Source organism: Martes martes, assembly GCF_963455335.1.
Source record: "Martes martes genome assembly, chromosome: 1".
Taxonomy (NCBI): domain Eukaryota; kingdom Metazoa; phylum Chordata; class Mammalia; order Carnivora; family Mustelidae; genus Martes; species Martes martes.
In genome coordinates this window covers 2,691,373-2,707,054 of record NC_137888.1, presented here as the reverse complement: position 1 = coordinate 2,707,054, position 15,682 = coordinate 2,691,373, and positions in this window count along the sequence as shown.

Below are 15,682 nucleotides of genomic sequence, written 5' to 3'. Positions count from 1 at the left end.
GATCTCCAAAGGCGAGGAGGAAGCGGAGCTGCGGGAGGCAGGCGGCTCCCACAGGCCAGGTGCAAGGAGAGAACCTTCTGGCTTCTATCTGGTCGCTTCCCGGCACGACTGACTTTTCCGGCTCACCTGCTACCCATCCGTCCTCTCCGAGCCAGACCCCGGCCGCCCCCTCAGCCCGGGGTCCTTACTGAAGTCGGGCCTCTCCATGGGAGCAGCAAGGACCCACCTCCTGTCACTTCGCTCCTGCTCAGGAGGACGTGACAGGACGGGCATGGTGACCTCGATGTCCCAGGGACTGGTCCTGGGTCTTTGGTGCATTCCTGCGTTCCTCCTCCCTGGGAACCCTGACCACGCAGGCTAACGGCTGCGGCTGCTGCTCCCAGTCTGTAAGAAGCATGCAGGGAAGTTGCAAAATGTGTCCCAGCCCAAAGCCACACGACCAGAAGGTGGCCGAGGGCCGCCAGAGCCTGGGGTAACTCTCAGCTCTGTGCCCGACACAGCCCTGTGTCCGGAAGCTTCTGGGGTGCGGGCGGGTATCTTGCTGATGCTGATCACCCTTGTCCCCCGGACAAAAAGGCTGACCTTCCTGGCCACCCTCCGCCTGGATGGCCGTGGCCGTGGCAGTGGGGTGTGTGGGCCTGGCTTGGCTGTGACGGGGGTGAGCCACCCGGCCTCCTCGCCCTGCAGTGGGGACTCTAGATGTCCTTGCAGGCTGGTGTGAGTGTCCCAGTGGCTGGGGGCTGCTGGGACAGCCAGGGTCTCTGCTGGGAGAGGGTGAATTCACCCCAGCCGGTGGTATGGCCGCACCCCTGCTTCCCTGGCAACTTTTATTTTTTAATTTTTAAAAAAGATTTTATTTATTTGACAGACAGAGATCACAAGTAGGCAGAGAGACAGGCAGAGAGAGGGGGAAGCAGGCTCCCCACTGAGCAGAGAGCCCGATGCGGGGCTCGATCCCAGGACCCTGGGATCATGACCTGAGCAGAAGGCAGAGGCTTTAACCCACTGAGCCACCCAGGCGCCCCATTCCCTGGCAACTTCTCCCTGGTCCTCCCACCGAGGGAGCACTGCACTTAGGGCACACTGGCCCCCCCAGAAGCGGAGAGAGGAGCGAGAGAGTCTGACCCCGGGAGGGGCTGTGAATGTGCCTGCAGAGTCCCTGGGCCCACACCTGGGCTTGCTTCTGGAGCCCAGAAACCTGGTGTTAGGAGTGGGTGTGGGGACCCTGCCATTAACTGGGGTCACTCATTCTGCTGGTGCTGGGGTCCAGGCCTGCAAGGACGGGCAGGTGCTTCTCAGGTCACATATCAGACGTCTTCCTGCGGTGGCCCCCACCCTAGATACAGGAAAGGTTAGCAGGCCGCGGCCGGGGTCTGGGCATGGGCTAAGGGGACAGGATCGAGGGACGCTGGTGCACCCGGGAGAAGCCAGCCCAGCGTCGTGACCCCCACCTTCCCCTCTGGCGAGGACAGTGCACGGCACTGACATGGGGGGAGGAAGGACCTGCGAGGAGGGAGGAGGCAGGGGAGCCCTGCAGGCGGGATCTGGGGTTCTCACCATGAGCTCTGTGCTGGCCATGTGGCTCCTTGTGAACCTGGACTTGGCCGGACACTGAAGGGGTAGAAATTCTCCCACGGGGAGTTTTGGGAAAACTGGCAATTCTTTTTGCAAAACCCAGAAATGCCCACCGGCAGAGGTGGAGCGGGAGAGTTTTGGCTCAAGGGCCGCCTCTGATGGGGGAACCTCAGACACCAGGGACCACTGTCCAAAGCCCTGGGGCCGGCGGGGAGCTAGGCTGCTGCCCACGGCTGGGCACGGGTCCGCCAGCCGCCGATGGCCGGACAGGTGCAAGACAGCTTTGGGGAGGAGACCCACGCACCCTCCCTCACGCACACCCTGATGCACACTTCTCATCCCCCCATGCACTCACGCGCACCCATAACCCCCACGCACACCCCCATTCCAGACTGTTCCCAGACCCGCTTGCGGCCCCCAGCAGGGCCAGTGAAGCTGACCTGTGGGAACCGCTCTCAGCAGTGCCTTGTTGGGGGGGGAGCTTCGTCCCTCCAACCTGACGACCTTGCACCGCGACAGGCGCCCAGCCCTCCCAGAACACGTGGGCCCGGCCCCGTCACCCGCTCCGGCCCCGGCCTCCAGCCTCTCCTGGCGTCCTCCCGCCAGGTCCCTGGGCGTGGTCCCCAGGCTCCCCGACGGCCCCCACATTCTGCAGGCTCTTGGGGCTCGGCTGCCTGCGGTGGGGGGGCCGCTTCTCGCGGTGGGGGGGCCCTCGGCCCATTTCTCAGGTGCCGGGCTCCGCCACGGTGACCGCAGCTCCCTTCCCAGGCTCAATGCCTCTCTGGCCTGGCGGCGGGACCCCCGGGCGGGCCACCCCGGAAGCCCGGCCACCCTCCAGAGGCGGCCCAGGGGAGCAGAGCCCTTTCCTTCCTCCTCAAGCTCGCCTGCTTGGGACCCCGAGGCGGCACCCATGTCGCCTCTGTTTATTGTTGTTTCCAGAAGTACGTCTTTCCCACAATCCTCCTACCCTGCACTTACTTAAACTCTTACTTAAACTCTTGAAATATATTTACTTTTGGCCCAAGGTCAGGTGGCTGACGGTTTCACACGGCAAGGAGGATCCTGAATCAGCGTGGGAACCCAGCCTTTTGGGGCGCTGACACACACACACCCCTCGGGGCGTGGCGGGCGGGGACAGCTCGGGGAGGGGGGCGGCCCTCTGCTCCGGAGCGTCTGGGAGCCCACAGGCACGCAGGTGCAGGGCCCCGGGCTGGTGCTGACGGGGTGTTCAGGCCAAACTGTCACGGGGCCGACAGTCTGGAAGGACATCCTTACAGAAACGAGAAGCCGACGGCTCGCTCACCTCGAGGAAACTGGGAGCGGGCGGGCTGGTGTGGTGTTTGGCGATATCGGGGCCCGGCTTGAGCTATCCGGCCGCGCCCCTGTCCTAGTTCAGGACTTGGATGTCCCCTTCAGGAATCCAGAATGACTCTGGGACGCCAGGCGTTCCAAGTCTACGCAGGCGCGGCTGGGCCTCTGGCAGCCCGGAGCCGGCCACCGGGGCACCCCCTTGGGACGATGGTCCTCTTTCCTTTTGCCTCCCCCTTCTCTGGTTCCGCACGGCCCGGCTGCCGGACGCGTGGACTCGGGGCCTGGGTGCGCAGGGCAGAAGCATTTGGTGCTAGGCTGAGAAAGGGACTCGCTTTCGCCCCCGTCTTCCCCTGACGGAGGCATTGATTGACAACCTCCCAGCTGCCCGTTCCCTGCCAGAATCATCCCATTCCACAGGTACAGAAACTGAGGCCCCGAGAGCCCGCGGAATCCCGTGGCTGGCAACGAAGGGAGAGCTCCGTGACTGGCAGGGTGCAGGTGACAGGACGGGAAACACAGAGGGCACACCAGCTCCCCCCCCCCCGAAGGGTGCCCAGGACTGGGTCCCTTCCTGGCCGACCCTGCCCGAGCCTCCTCACGCATCGGGGGTCCGCAAGGGCTCCTGCAGGGCGGTTTCCATAGGAGTAACGCCAGCATTCCCGTTCTGAGGCCCATCTGTCCCTAAGGAGAGGAGGGACCCACAGCACCACGTCCCACAGGAAGCCCGTCCCTTTCATTGCCCTGCGGACGTGCATCCCAGGGGCCCCTTGGAGCCCTGCCTGGGATCTCCCAGGCCCGTCTGTCTTCGCGCAGGGCTCCGCGGCCCTCTACGTGACTGGCCGCGTGTGCACATGCCTGGACGCGTGTGGGCGTGCTGCGGGGTGCAAGGAGGTGCCGGGGTGCAGGGGCAGGCTGTGTGGACTTGTCATCTGAGACGCACCAGCAGGCCTGCCCCGCGCGGGCTGCACGAGGCTGCTGTTTTTAGCCTCACCACCCGGACGTGCAGAAGCGGGCCGTCCCCCTGCCCTGGACAGACACCCCCCCGGCCCGTGGCCCGCCACCCTCCCTCGGAGCCCCGCGGATCAGGGTGGGGGGAGGGGCGCCACTCCCCAAGAAAGCCTGTCCCTCGGCCACCTGATTCTCAGCAGCTGGGCTTGTTTTCAGACTTGGGGTTTCAGCGCAAACCTTCAGGACTCGAGGGAGGTTCTGGCAAGTTAATGCAGCAGCGTGAGTTTGCGTTTTCTCTCCTAGGAGGACGCGTGAGGAAGTGGAGAGACTCTGTCTCTGGGAAAGTACAAGTCCGGGGAAAGCAGAATGTGCCGGCCTTCACCTGGGGCATTTCTTTTTATAACGCAGGCGGTCCTGGGCCCGAGACGTCCGGATGGAACAAACCCCAGGGCAGGGACTCCATCAGAACCTTCTCGCACTCTTGAGGGTCGGGGGAGGGTGACGCAGACGCAGGCCTGTCTGTCGGCTGTCATCACAGTAACGCAGCCTCGTGGTTTGTGCTGGAATTAGAGTCAGGGACAGGCTGCTCCCGGGGGCTGCTGGGACCGGTGCTGCGAGGGGCAGAGGTCCGGCTCTGGGCTTGGCCCAGCGCCCCGTAGGCGGAGATGGATGCTGTGCTGGAGGGAAGAACTTTCTAGCAGCTGTCTGCTTTGGGGGTGCTCCTTACCCGGTTCTGGTTTGAGTTCTTTCTTTTTTAAATTTTAAATTTTTATGTATTTATGTATTTTTTTTTAAAGAGAGAGCGCATATGAGAGAGAGAGACCACACGTAGGCAGAGTGGCAGGTAGAGGCAGAGGGAGAAGTGGGCTTCCCGCTGAGCAGGGAGCCCACTGCGGGGCTCGATCCCAGGACCCCAGGATCACTACCTGAGCCAAAGGCAGATGCCTAACCGACTGAGTCACCCAGGTGCCCCTGGTTTGATCTCTGAACAGCAGGTGAGGTGAGTCATTTGCGGGATGGGTTTGGGGATTTGACCACACCCAAATTTTTCATTCCACCAGAAGTGCCGGTGCCCCAGCAGCCTCCGCCTCTTGGAACCTTCCCTATGCAAACCCAGGTCAGTCCCTGGCCCCAAAGGCTAGGGGCGGGGCAGCACCCCCAGGCAGCTCCTGTGGATCTGTGGAAGTCATTGCCCCCTGATGTCATCCCTTCCTCTCCCCTGCCCCCCCCACCACCTTCCAGGGCCCCACTCACACCTGCAGCCTCAGCAGACCGGTTCCGTGCAGGGTTTGGAGTGTGATCTCTGCCCTGGCAGGCCTGCCAGCTCCACCGGGGCCACTGTGCCCGATGGGTGCCTCCTCCAAGCCCACCTGTGCTGCTCTGGGAGCTGGGAACTTGTCCTCCGCAGGTGCCCTAGAGCCTGCCTGGGCCTTACTTCCCTGGCGGGGTGTGGGGTTCCCCCAAACCCACCATCTTCACAGCAGTGACAGGCGCTGCCCAACATCTGTGGCTCACGCTCCCACCAGGCGTTGGAGGAACTGGGCAGGGAGTGTGTGTGCATGCGCCTGTGTGCGCGTGTGTTTGTGTGCACAGGTGTGAACGTGTGTGTGCGTGTGCCGTGTGCAGGCACATGAACATGCACATGAACATGCACACGTGTGTTTCTTATTAACCCCCAATACGCACTATTGTATTTGACCCGATACGGACCGTTTTTTGCAGCAATATTTTGTTGAGACCATCGCTCGGCTGTCAATTAGAATTTGCACATAGGGGGCATTTCCTGAGCTGGTGTTCCCTGGCTGGTCAGTTTGGGAAACCCTGGCCGAGACCCACTGCCCGTCCTTCCCGACACCCACACTCCCCCACACGTGAGGACATTTTATCTGGGGAATTCTGACACTCGTCCAGAAGCTTCTCTCCACACTGTTGGGGTGGGAAGCCCCGGGAGCCAGGCCGGGAGACCCCGGGGCTGGGTGAGCGGCCTGTCTGGGGCCCCTCGGTGCAGCTGCGGCTCCTGCTTCGGGTGCCACGGTCGGGGGCTTTGCCCGCGTCAGTCCTTCCCGGCTCGCGGGGAGGGAGCCCGGGCCGGGCCAGCGTCTGCCGGGGCGTGGGACGCGTCGGTTACAGGGTTAGAGTCCTGTCGTGGGCAGCTGCTCCCGGACGGACGGACCGCAGCGACTGGACCCTGCGTCGACGCCCACCCCTTCCCTTTCGCCCCCGTCAGCGGGGCCCTGCGGTTTCCTACCCCGGAGGGTGTGAGGGTCCGCGGACGCGCGCGAGCCGAGCTCCGACGCGGCAGGGCCGGGAGGGTCCACGGGCGGAACTGGGCCCCCGCAAATCCACGGGCTGGAGCCCTGACCCCCCGCCCCCAGTCCCTCCGAACGTGGCTCCATGGCCCCGACAGGTGACTCCGGTGCAGAGGTCACTGCGGACGGCCTTACTGCAGTCCGGGTGGTGTCCTCACGGGACGAGACCGGGACCCACGCGCGCGCGGAGGGCGATCGCCGCATCCCCGCGGCCGGAGACAGTCTCGGGAGGGGCCGGCCCTGGCCTCCGCGGAGCCCCGCCCCCGGCGCCGACCCCGCCCCTCCGGAGAGCCCCGCCCCCGCGCAGACCCCGCCCCCCCGCGGAGCCCCGCCCCGTCTGCGGCCGGGGGAGAATTCGCACTCGGGGCTGTGCGGGGCGCGGGGCACCTGTGCGGGCCGCGTGGCCGCGTGGGGCGCAGGCCTGTGGCTCCGGGCGGGGGGGCAGAGCGCGGCGGGCGACGTGGCCTGGTGTGCCCCTGCGCCGGGCCGGGGAGCCGGACGACGAGCCGGGGACCCCGAAGCCGCGGCTGGGGACGCCCGTCCCGGGACGCGGGGCTGCTGGCGGGGAGCCAGGGAGGACGAGCACGAGCAGTGAAGGCGGACGTCGGGCGGGTCCTCTGTGCGAACTCCGCGGGCCGCCGGGGAGGCCAGTGTGCCCGGAGCGCGGCTGTGGGCCGGCCGAGCGGGGACGGGCCGGCTGGCGTCTGGGAAAGTCCGAATCGGGACGCTTGGTGGTGGCACCTCCGGGGTCCGCGGGGTCACGGGGCGCGGTGGCTTCTCCGCGGCGGGTCCCGCCGCCTGGGCCCGCGCATCAGCCGCCGCGAGCGCGGGCCCCCGAGGTTCCCAGGAACGTGGCTCCGCTCACTTGTCTGGTCGCCCGAGTTCCTCGTGCGGCGGTCGGTGTGACCCGGGACCCTCCGAGCCTCGCCGGCCTCTCTCCTCCCCAGCCCTGTGGCCACCTCCTGCCCGTTGCTGCGGTCTAGACCTTCCCTCTGCTCTCCCACGGCTTCGAGGCTCCAGGTCCTGGCGTGGCCTTTGGTGGTCACCCCTGCTGCTGGACCAGTTCTCACGGAACGAAGCTGTGGGTGTTCCAGGACCGGTCGAACTGGGCAAGAGCTGCCGGGGTCCACCCTGTTCTGGGCCTGGAGGGGCCCCCTGGAGTGACAGAGACAGTTCTGTGCGGGGCCAGTGGGGAGGGGGTTCACGGGAGCAGGTGGCGGACATATGGGTGTGGAAATCTCAGTGGAGGCTCATTCATTCATCTGTCGGTCCACGCGTCCCTCCATGAGCTTTCACGGAGGCTGCCATGTGCCTGGCACCGGGGCTGCTCCCAGGACCACCACTGTCTGGCCTCACGGGGCTCAGGTCCCAGCGAGGGCGACCACCAGCCGCGTAAGAAGGGCAGGCGAGTGCAGGGTGGAGGACGGCGGGAGGTGGAGGTGGGGTGGCGACACTTCCCTGGGATGATACGGTTCCGGGGGGGACGGAGCAGATGCCCAGTGGGGCATGGGTTGGGTCAGCGAGGCTGCAGGGGTGTGAGCGAGGAGGAGACCCAGAGATAGATCCCCACGGTGGAGGCAGATCTATCCACGGCCCAGAAGCTGCGCGGAGAGGATCCGGTCTGTGCTGGGGCGGGGGGCGCTCAGATCCAGCCAGCAGACGTGACTCCCACTTGCAAGCGTGAAATGTGGGTGGGGGTCCTGGCATAAAGGTGGGGAGGGACCTGTCCCAGGCAGGAGGCTCCGGGAGGGGTCCTGTGAGGTCTTGCACCCCCTTCCTTCAGCCCTAAGAACGTCCTGTGCCCACCGGTGGCGAGAGGAAGAGAGTGCCCCCCCCCCACCCCGGGCTGTCCCTCCCACCTCCTGAGTGGACAGCCTTCCTCTCCTCCCTGCCTCCGCCTGTCTGCTCCCGATGACGCACGCACAGGCCCCAGCGGCCGTCATGACTCTCCACTCACATCCGTTGTCATTGTCAGCCGCGGTGCTCCTGCCGAGCCTCCCGAGCCTCCCGCCAGCTATTCCCCAGCGGCCTCCCCTCCTGGGGAGCGCTGCCCTTTCTGGGCCCCGGCGGGTGGACGGGGTTGGGGGGCGGGGAGGCTCGAAAAGCCCAGCCCCCACCTCCCTTCAGGAGAAAAGAAACTCACTGTCCATCTGGGGGCGAATCGGGCCGCCCCAGGGGTTGGGGGCTCTGGTGCCCAGGGGACTGCACCCGTCCTCCCCTCCCCTCCCCTCCCTTCTCCTCCTCTCCCCTGCCCTCTCCTCCCCCGGGGTCCCACAGGGTTCACCACCCTGTTCAGCAGCTTTGCGGGTCCTCGCTGAGAATCCAAGCCTCCAGGCACCTCCTGTGATCCTGACATGCTCAATTTTACTCCAAGTCCCAAGGGACAAGGGACAGTGTCAACGTCTGTGATTTCCGCTGGGATCCCAGGGACGCAGGTCATGTCGCCCCAGCTTCTTTACAGCCCAGAACATGCTGGTGGCGCCCCAGGAAGGGGGGGTGGCCGGGGGGAGGGGGAGGCAGCCCTCCCGCTGCGTCCATGAGCCGGCTGTCCCCGCCTGCTCCCCACTTGGACACCCCGCAGCACATCTAGACCCATGCCCTGGGGCACCTGGCCAGCGTGAGGGAGGGGAGGTGCTGGGGTGAGCCGATGTCCGAGGAAGGAGGTTCCCCACGGCAGGAGGGGTGAGGGAAGGCCACACTGGGCAGGGGCCTCTAAAAGGGTCTTCGTGGTGGATTCTCGTGGCAGACTGGTGGGAGGAGGGAGGACATGGCCATTTAGGACAGAGCTGCTCTGGTTCCAGACCAGCTCTCTGGAGTCCCAAGCCCCCAGGGCAGCCTGGGGAGCGCCGTTCAGGTCCGGGCCTCCAGCCCCAGGAGAGTGGGGGCTCAGTCAAGTGTCCACAGGCCAGCTGACGGGTGCTGGAAGACCGGTGTCTGTCGGGAAGTTTGGGAGAATCTATCGGGGGTGCCTGTCCTTCCTGGGGCCTCCTCCCAGAGCTGTCGGTTCCGTCCACTCACCAGCCTACACGGAGGAGGGCTCGCAGGTTTCCCAGAGCCAAGTTAACCGGAGGACTGAGCCTCTTAAAACCCCAAAACTGATTCTCTGGCAGTTCTGGGGGCCGGGGTTCTCCCTCAAGATGTCAGCAGCGAATGCTGCCTCTGAAAGTTCCAGGGACAGTGTGTCCCGTGTCTGTCTCCCAGCTGCTGGTGTTGCCGGCGATCCCTGGTGTGTAGATGGGTCCCTCCGACCTCGGCCTCCACCACCCGTGGCCGCTTCTCCCTGTGTCGCTGGGCATCCTCTCCTCTCTCAGGGGACACAGTCATCGGTTGTAGGGCCCACTATACTCCAGTCTGACCTCACCTGGACTAATCACACCTACAGAGACCCTAGCTCCACGTAAGGTCACAGTCACAGGTCCCAGGGTTTCGGACACAGACATATCTTTCTGGGGGGATGGGGCACACAATTCAACCTACAGCAGACCGTGCCGTGTTTCCCTCCCTTTATGAGCCACGGAGGGTGGGCTGTGGCCTGGAGCCTGTGGTTCGGTCCTTCCTGGTGGTCACCCGGGGAGGGTGCTGGCTGTTTTTCACCGGCACCCCGGGCAGAAGTCAGCACCCACGGAAGTCCCAGCACCCTGGGGCCGCCCATCTCTGCATCTTCCTGAGGACCAGCGGCAGCTGCCTGCCTGGGGGGGTGGGGCCTCAGGAAATGTCTGCTCCAGGCTCCCCTGAGACCTGCGGGGTGAGTAGGCAGACCACGGCCCCGTTGTGTTCAGCCACGGCAAGGAGAAACCCCGAGGCTCACACCCGGCCGCTGTCCCGTCGAGGTGGGGGCTGTGGGGAGGGTCCGGCGAGGCCACCAGACCATCTCCTCCAGAGAATGCCCGTTGAAACTTCTGAGGCCGGTGGCCTGGACTGGTTGAACAGAATTAGGATTTTTCTAGCAGAAGAGAAGGAGGAGGACACTCTGGGAGGGGGCCATGGGGGCAGGCTGAGCCCGGGGCCGCACGTTGACGGCCATGTCTCCAGCGACTGCGGGACGAGTACTGCCCTTGTGAGGGTGGGCGGGGTCAGGCTCCGGCTTCCGTGGGGGCCACACTGAGCACAGGGTCGATGCACCCAGGGACCCCTCCTGGCCGCCAGCAGGCGAGGCTGGATCCAGGTCCCCGTGGCCGGCTGGCCGTGTCTCTTGACTACGTTCTCGTTAGCCTGCGCAGTCGGGGCAGCCCGACGGCCACACGTGGGAAGGAAAGCCAGCCTGCTCCCCAGGGAGCGCCGGATCACCCCGGCGGGGGACGAAGGCCCTCCCTCCTTCCTTCCACTTGGCCCACCGCGAAGCTCCTTGCCCACAGGCTCAGGTGGGCCCCCGACGAGAAGCCTGGATGCCGTGTGTCCAGTGGCAGTAGCCTGATCTTCCAGAAAGATCTCCAGGCAGGGTCCTGGGCCCCCAGCCTCCCAACCCAGAGGCCAGCCCCAGCATCCCCCATGGAACGTCTCCGTGCAGATGGGCTCCTGGGAAGCTAAAGACAGGTGGGAGATGCCCCTGGCAAGGAAAACCCCCTGCCTCAAGTCAGCTGTCCCCTGCTTTAGTTTGGACGGGTGTAGGGAGGGGGACCCTGACTCGTCGGACCTGGGGTCTAACCAGGCCCAAGGGACGATGCTCCGTCTACCCCCTTGCCCATCCAGCCCTGGCAAACTAGGGAGTGCCTGCCACGGTGACCCCATTTGCTCCCCAAATGTGGGGTCCAGGGCAGGACAAGCCAGATCTCAGAGGGACCATGCCGCCCACTCCACCAGGGTCCACGTGGACATGGGGGACCGAAGTCCCGGCACCCAAGGCCTGTGGCTGCTGGCCCGGCAAGGACCATTGCTCAGGAAGGGGAGGCCTGTGCTGTTTCCGGGGCAGGAAGGGTCTTCAGTCCAACCGAGGGGGGAGCCCTGGGACCAGCCCGGGGTCACCTGAGCTCCTGCCCCTGGCCCTGGAGACCAGAGGCCCCTGCCCGGTGTGAGTCAGAGGTCACAGGCCACTGGGTAGCTGTGGGGAGACCCTGGCAGGAAGCCACCCTTGGATGGCACAGCCGTGGCTGGAGCCTGCCAGGCCTGACACCCACGTCCCAGGGGCCAATGCTGGTGTGGGGCTGGGCTTCTCCCACTGAGGCCGGTGACCGCCCACCGTGCTGATGGCGCACGGAGGTAGCTGCACAGTCCTGGGGACCACAAGCCTCCCTACACTGGCCGATAAATGTATCTTGACCCCAGGGAGGCAGGCGGCCACAAAACCCTCACGTGTTCAGAATTTGCCTCCAAAGCCCAGAAGGGTCATCTGAGCGCGCACTCCCGTAACAGGGCTCTCCTCCCCGCCCCACCCCGTGCGCCATCGTCCTGTGTCCCTGCCTTGGTGATGGCTGTCGGCATCGCTGGGCACGTTCCAGTCGGGAGATGAGACGAAACGGCCACAGATGTTGAAGTGCCCACGCGTCTTCGTCTCCGCTGCTGGTGTACTGTTTGCAGGCGTTCAGCCTTTGAAGACGTGCTTTGGGACGAGGCTGCTGAAATAGGGACCCGCCGTGGGCGTGATGCTCCGAGGGGCCGCGGGGCAGATCGGCCACAGCACCTGCCGGTTGGAAGACAGGGGGCCGGAGGGGATCCCACCCTCGGCATTTTCCCATCTCCCAGGCCGGGTTCCTTCTCAGCGTGTTGGCGCCAGAGAACGGTCTCACGGCCTCTGCCCCGGGCCCTCATGTCCCCATCCCCCAGCTGCTCTGGGGAGTCCACTCTGACCACGACCTGGAGAGTGGCACTGAGCAGGAAACTGGGGCCCTGCTTTTTCCAGAGCAGCTGCACTCCCCAGACTATGGGGGGACCACCCTGGGGCTGCCCACAGACCGGCAAGCGGGAGCACAGTCCCTGGATGGCCACGCCTCCTCCCGCAGAGGATCCTCACCCCGCGTGGAGAGCACCCTGTCTCCTCACGGCGGGCTCAGCCCGCAGATCCAGGAATGAACCTCGGGAGCTGGTCAAGTCAGCACCGGGGAGGACGCTTCCGGTAAGATTGTGTTGGTGGACGCGGCCCGCCGGCAGCAGACCCCAGCCCCCCCCCCCCCCCAGTGCCTTGGTTATTTCTCGTCTCCTTTAAAAAACTGTTTTTTCTAACAATAGCTTTTTCGTTTACTCTAACAAGCTAAAGAACACTTTGTTTTACTGATGCATTTGATGGATTGTGGTAAAATACACGGAACATGGAATTGTCCGTCGTAACCCTTTCTAAGTGCAGGGCTCGGGCCAGCCAGCACACTCGCCCGGCTGTGCCACTGTCCCCAGAGTCCAGCCCCTGGGTTCGTCTCATCTCAGAAGACGGAAACTCTCTTCCCATCAAGCCGTGACACCTGGTTCCCCTCCCCCAGCTGCCGGCAGCCTCCGTTCTACTTTCTGTCTCTGAACGCGACTGCCCTAGGTCCCTCCTATGAGCGTGATCACACAGCGTCTGTCCCTTTGTGTCTGGCCTGTGTCACTGAGCACAGTGTCCTCCGCGTCCCTCCGTGGGGCAGCAGGTGCCCATATCCCCTTCCTTTTTAAGGCTGAAAAATACTCCAGCGTGTTTGCCACCGCGTTTTGTTTCTCCATTCAACCGTGCAGGGACATTCGGGCGCCTTCCAGTCCCTCGCTGTCGTGAGTGATGCTGGTGCGAACAGGCGTGTGTGGATATCTGAGTCTCTGCTTCCAACTCTTCTGGGAATATGCCCAGGAGTAGAATTGCTAGATCATATGGTAACTCAATGTCTCACTTTCTGAGGAATTTCTAGGCTTAATTTTTTTTTAAAGATTTTATTCATTTATTTGACATTTATTTATTCATTTATTTGACAGACAGAGATCACAAGTAGGCAGAGAGGCAGGCAGAGAGAGAGGAGGAAGCAGGCTCCCCGCTGAGCAGAGAGCCCGATGTGGGGCTCGATCCCAGGACCCTGAGATCATGACCTGAGCTGAAGGCAGAGGTTTAACCCACTGAGCCACCCAGGTGCCCCAAGGCTTAATTTTTTGAAGGTTTTGAAGGCTCTCTTTCAAGGTTCACTTAAAAAAAAAAATATATATATATATATATATATATAAAAGGAGAGAGAGAGAGCAAGAGAGATGGGGGTAGGGGCAGAGGGAGGAAGAGAGAGAGAATCTCAAGCAGACTATGTGTTGAGTGTTAAACCCAAAATGGGACTTGATCACACAACCCTGAGATCATGACCTGAGCTAAAATCAGGAGTTGGACACCCAACCGACTGAGCCACCCGGGCACCCTCCCTTAATATTGTTATAATAACGTCTCACAACTAACATGACCGAAAAGTCTTATTCTCTACCGTCTCCTTTCCCGGGGGGAATAAATTAGCAAGATTTGAATATGATGCAAATGCCTACCAACCGAGCCGTCCGACCAGGCTCCAGGCACCGGCAGAGGCTCGGGGTTTGTGACGGCTCACTGAGGACTGTGTGTGCTCATGAAATCCCATGGAGGTTGTACCAAGGAGGGGGGTCCTTTCCATATGGGGGGGGTCCTGTATTCATTTGCTGATCATTTAGAATTGACCGTGCATGACAATAAGGGTTGCCTTTACTATCATTTAAAAGTTCTGCACGTGGTTGTGCTCCCAGCAAACTACCCACAGCCTCTTGCACTGACCTTGGCTGTGGGCCCCTAGGATGGTAACATTGGAACCACGATAAGGCTTCATCAGATGGCTCTGGGCCCAGACGGCTTCACGGGTGACTCCCCCACACCCCTAAGCAGTGGACACCCCAGTGTTGCCTCAGTCGCCTCAAAGCACAGACAAGGGAGGACATTTCCAAATTCTTTTTATAAAGCCGGGAGCAACACCAAAACCAGTGAGATAAAGCACAGAGAGATAACTGTACCCCCGTTTCACAAACAAATGTCAATGCAAAAACACGTAAAACCCGGTAAGCCGTGGCCTGGGCATGTAAAGACGATCTGAGGTGGGGAAACCTCTGAAAATCGATCTCCGTGTTCACTGAGCAGAAGAGAAGACTCAGGAGGTTACCTCCAAGGGACAGACATTTGACAGAACCAGCACCTACACATGCTTTAGAAAACAAGGCCAGACTCGTAAGGATATGGATGATTCAAAGGACGGAAAAAGCCCGTTCGACAGATCTCAGCCAAAGTGCCCGAGTTGTGCTGAGTGAGCAAAACCTGGAGGCATTCGGATGAAAGCCAGCATCGTCCCTGTTGTTTTATCCGGGTCTGAGGACGAGAGGGCGGCGTGCCGGCAAAGGGCTCAGGCCTGGACCCCAGAGAACCCCCGGAGGACAGCCACCCTGCACGGGAACACAGCCGAGATGCCCGTGGGCCACTGAGGAGGACCCCCTTGGGGTGCAGACGGCAATGCGAGAGATGGCGTAACGGGAAAATATCCTGCCTCCAACAGCAGCGGGACAGACGCACGCTTGGTAACAAGTGAGAGGAGCGGCGACGGCCAGCAGCAAATGCTGTAACACTTTCCTCCAACGAAACACCGACAGGTCTTTCCCCTTAGAACTAGCCAAGCTGGCAGCCAGGTCGGGGGGGTCAGTTGAGCATCTGACTGGTGGTTTTGGCTCGGTTGTGATCTCAGGGTTGTGAGATCGAGCCCCGCATCAGGCTCCACGCTGGGTGTGGACTCTGCCTAAGACTCTCTCTCCCTCTTCCTCTCCACCCCGCCCCCTCCCCCGAATAAACAAATAAGCCTTAAAGAAAAAACTAGCCAGGCTGATCTTAAAGTTCACATGGAAAAAAATAAGCAGGTGAGTCGCTAGGGAAATTCTGAAAGAGAAGGTTATATCAGGCGTCCAAAATAAGACAACAGACCCCAAATGGGGTCACTTGTGCTATGCCCCTGGTCATCAAACTGAGACTTAACTTAATTACAGCTCTGGCTTCTCCCAGAAGTGGGAGCTTGGCGTCCGTCAGGAGTCACCTGGAGGGCACAAGCGAGGTCATCTGTCTGGCAGGCCCTGCGGTCCCCTGAAGGAGAGTGACCTTGCCCAACTAGTCTGTGTTCTCTCGGGATGAGGCCCTCGTCCCACTCCCTCCTGCCCAGACAGCCTCTCATCTGTGCAGCTCCCCGGGGCTCCTTTCTGCCCAGTACACCGCAGGATGCCGTAGGTGGCCGGGTTCAGGTGTCACTCAGGAAAGCCATTCAGACCTTCAAAATTGACTCCATTGGATTTTGTTTTTTAACTCAGGCTAGTGACCCTACCAGACACCTATAATGCTTAGATGGTTGCAGCACTTGGAACGTGGGCCAGCGAGACAGAGGGGGCCGTGGAACAGAGTCTGGGACCTAGAGGCAGACACTTGGGACACTGATGACCGACAGGGCGAAGTCTGATTTCAGTAGATCCTGCTGAGACAACTCCCTAGTTCTCCGGAAAAAATAAAATTACACCCCTACCTCACTTCCTAAACCCCCCTATGTTACAAATATAACAAAGGTTTAGTTGTCGAATTCGAAACCGTCAACACATGAGGAGAAAACAGATTA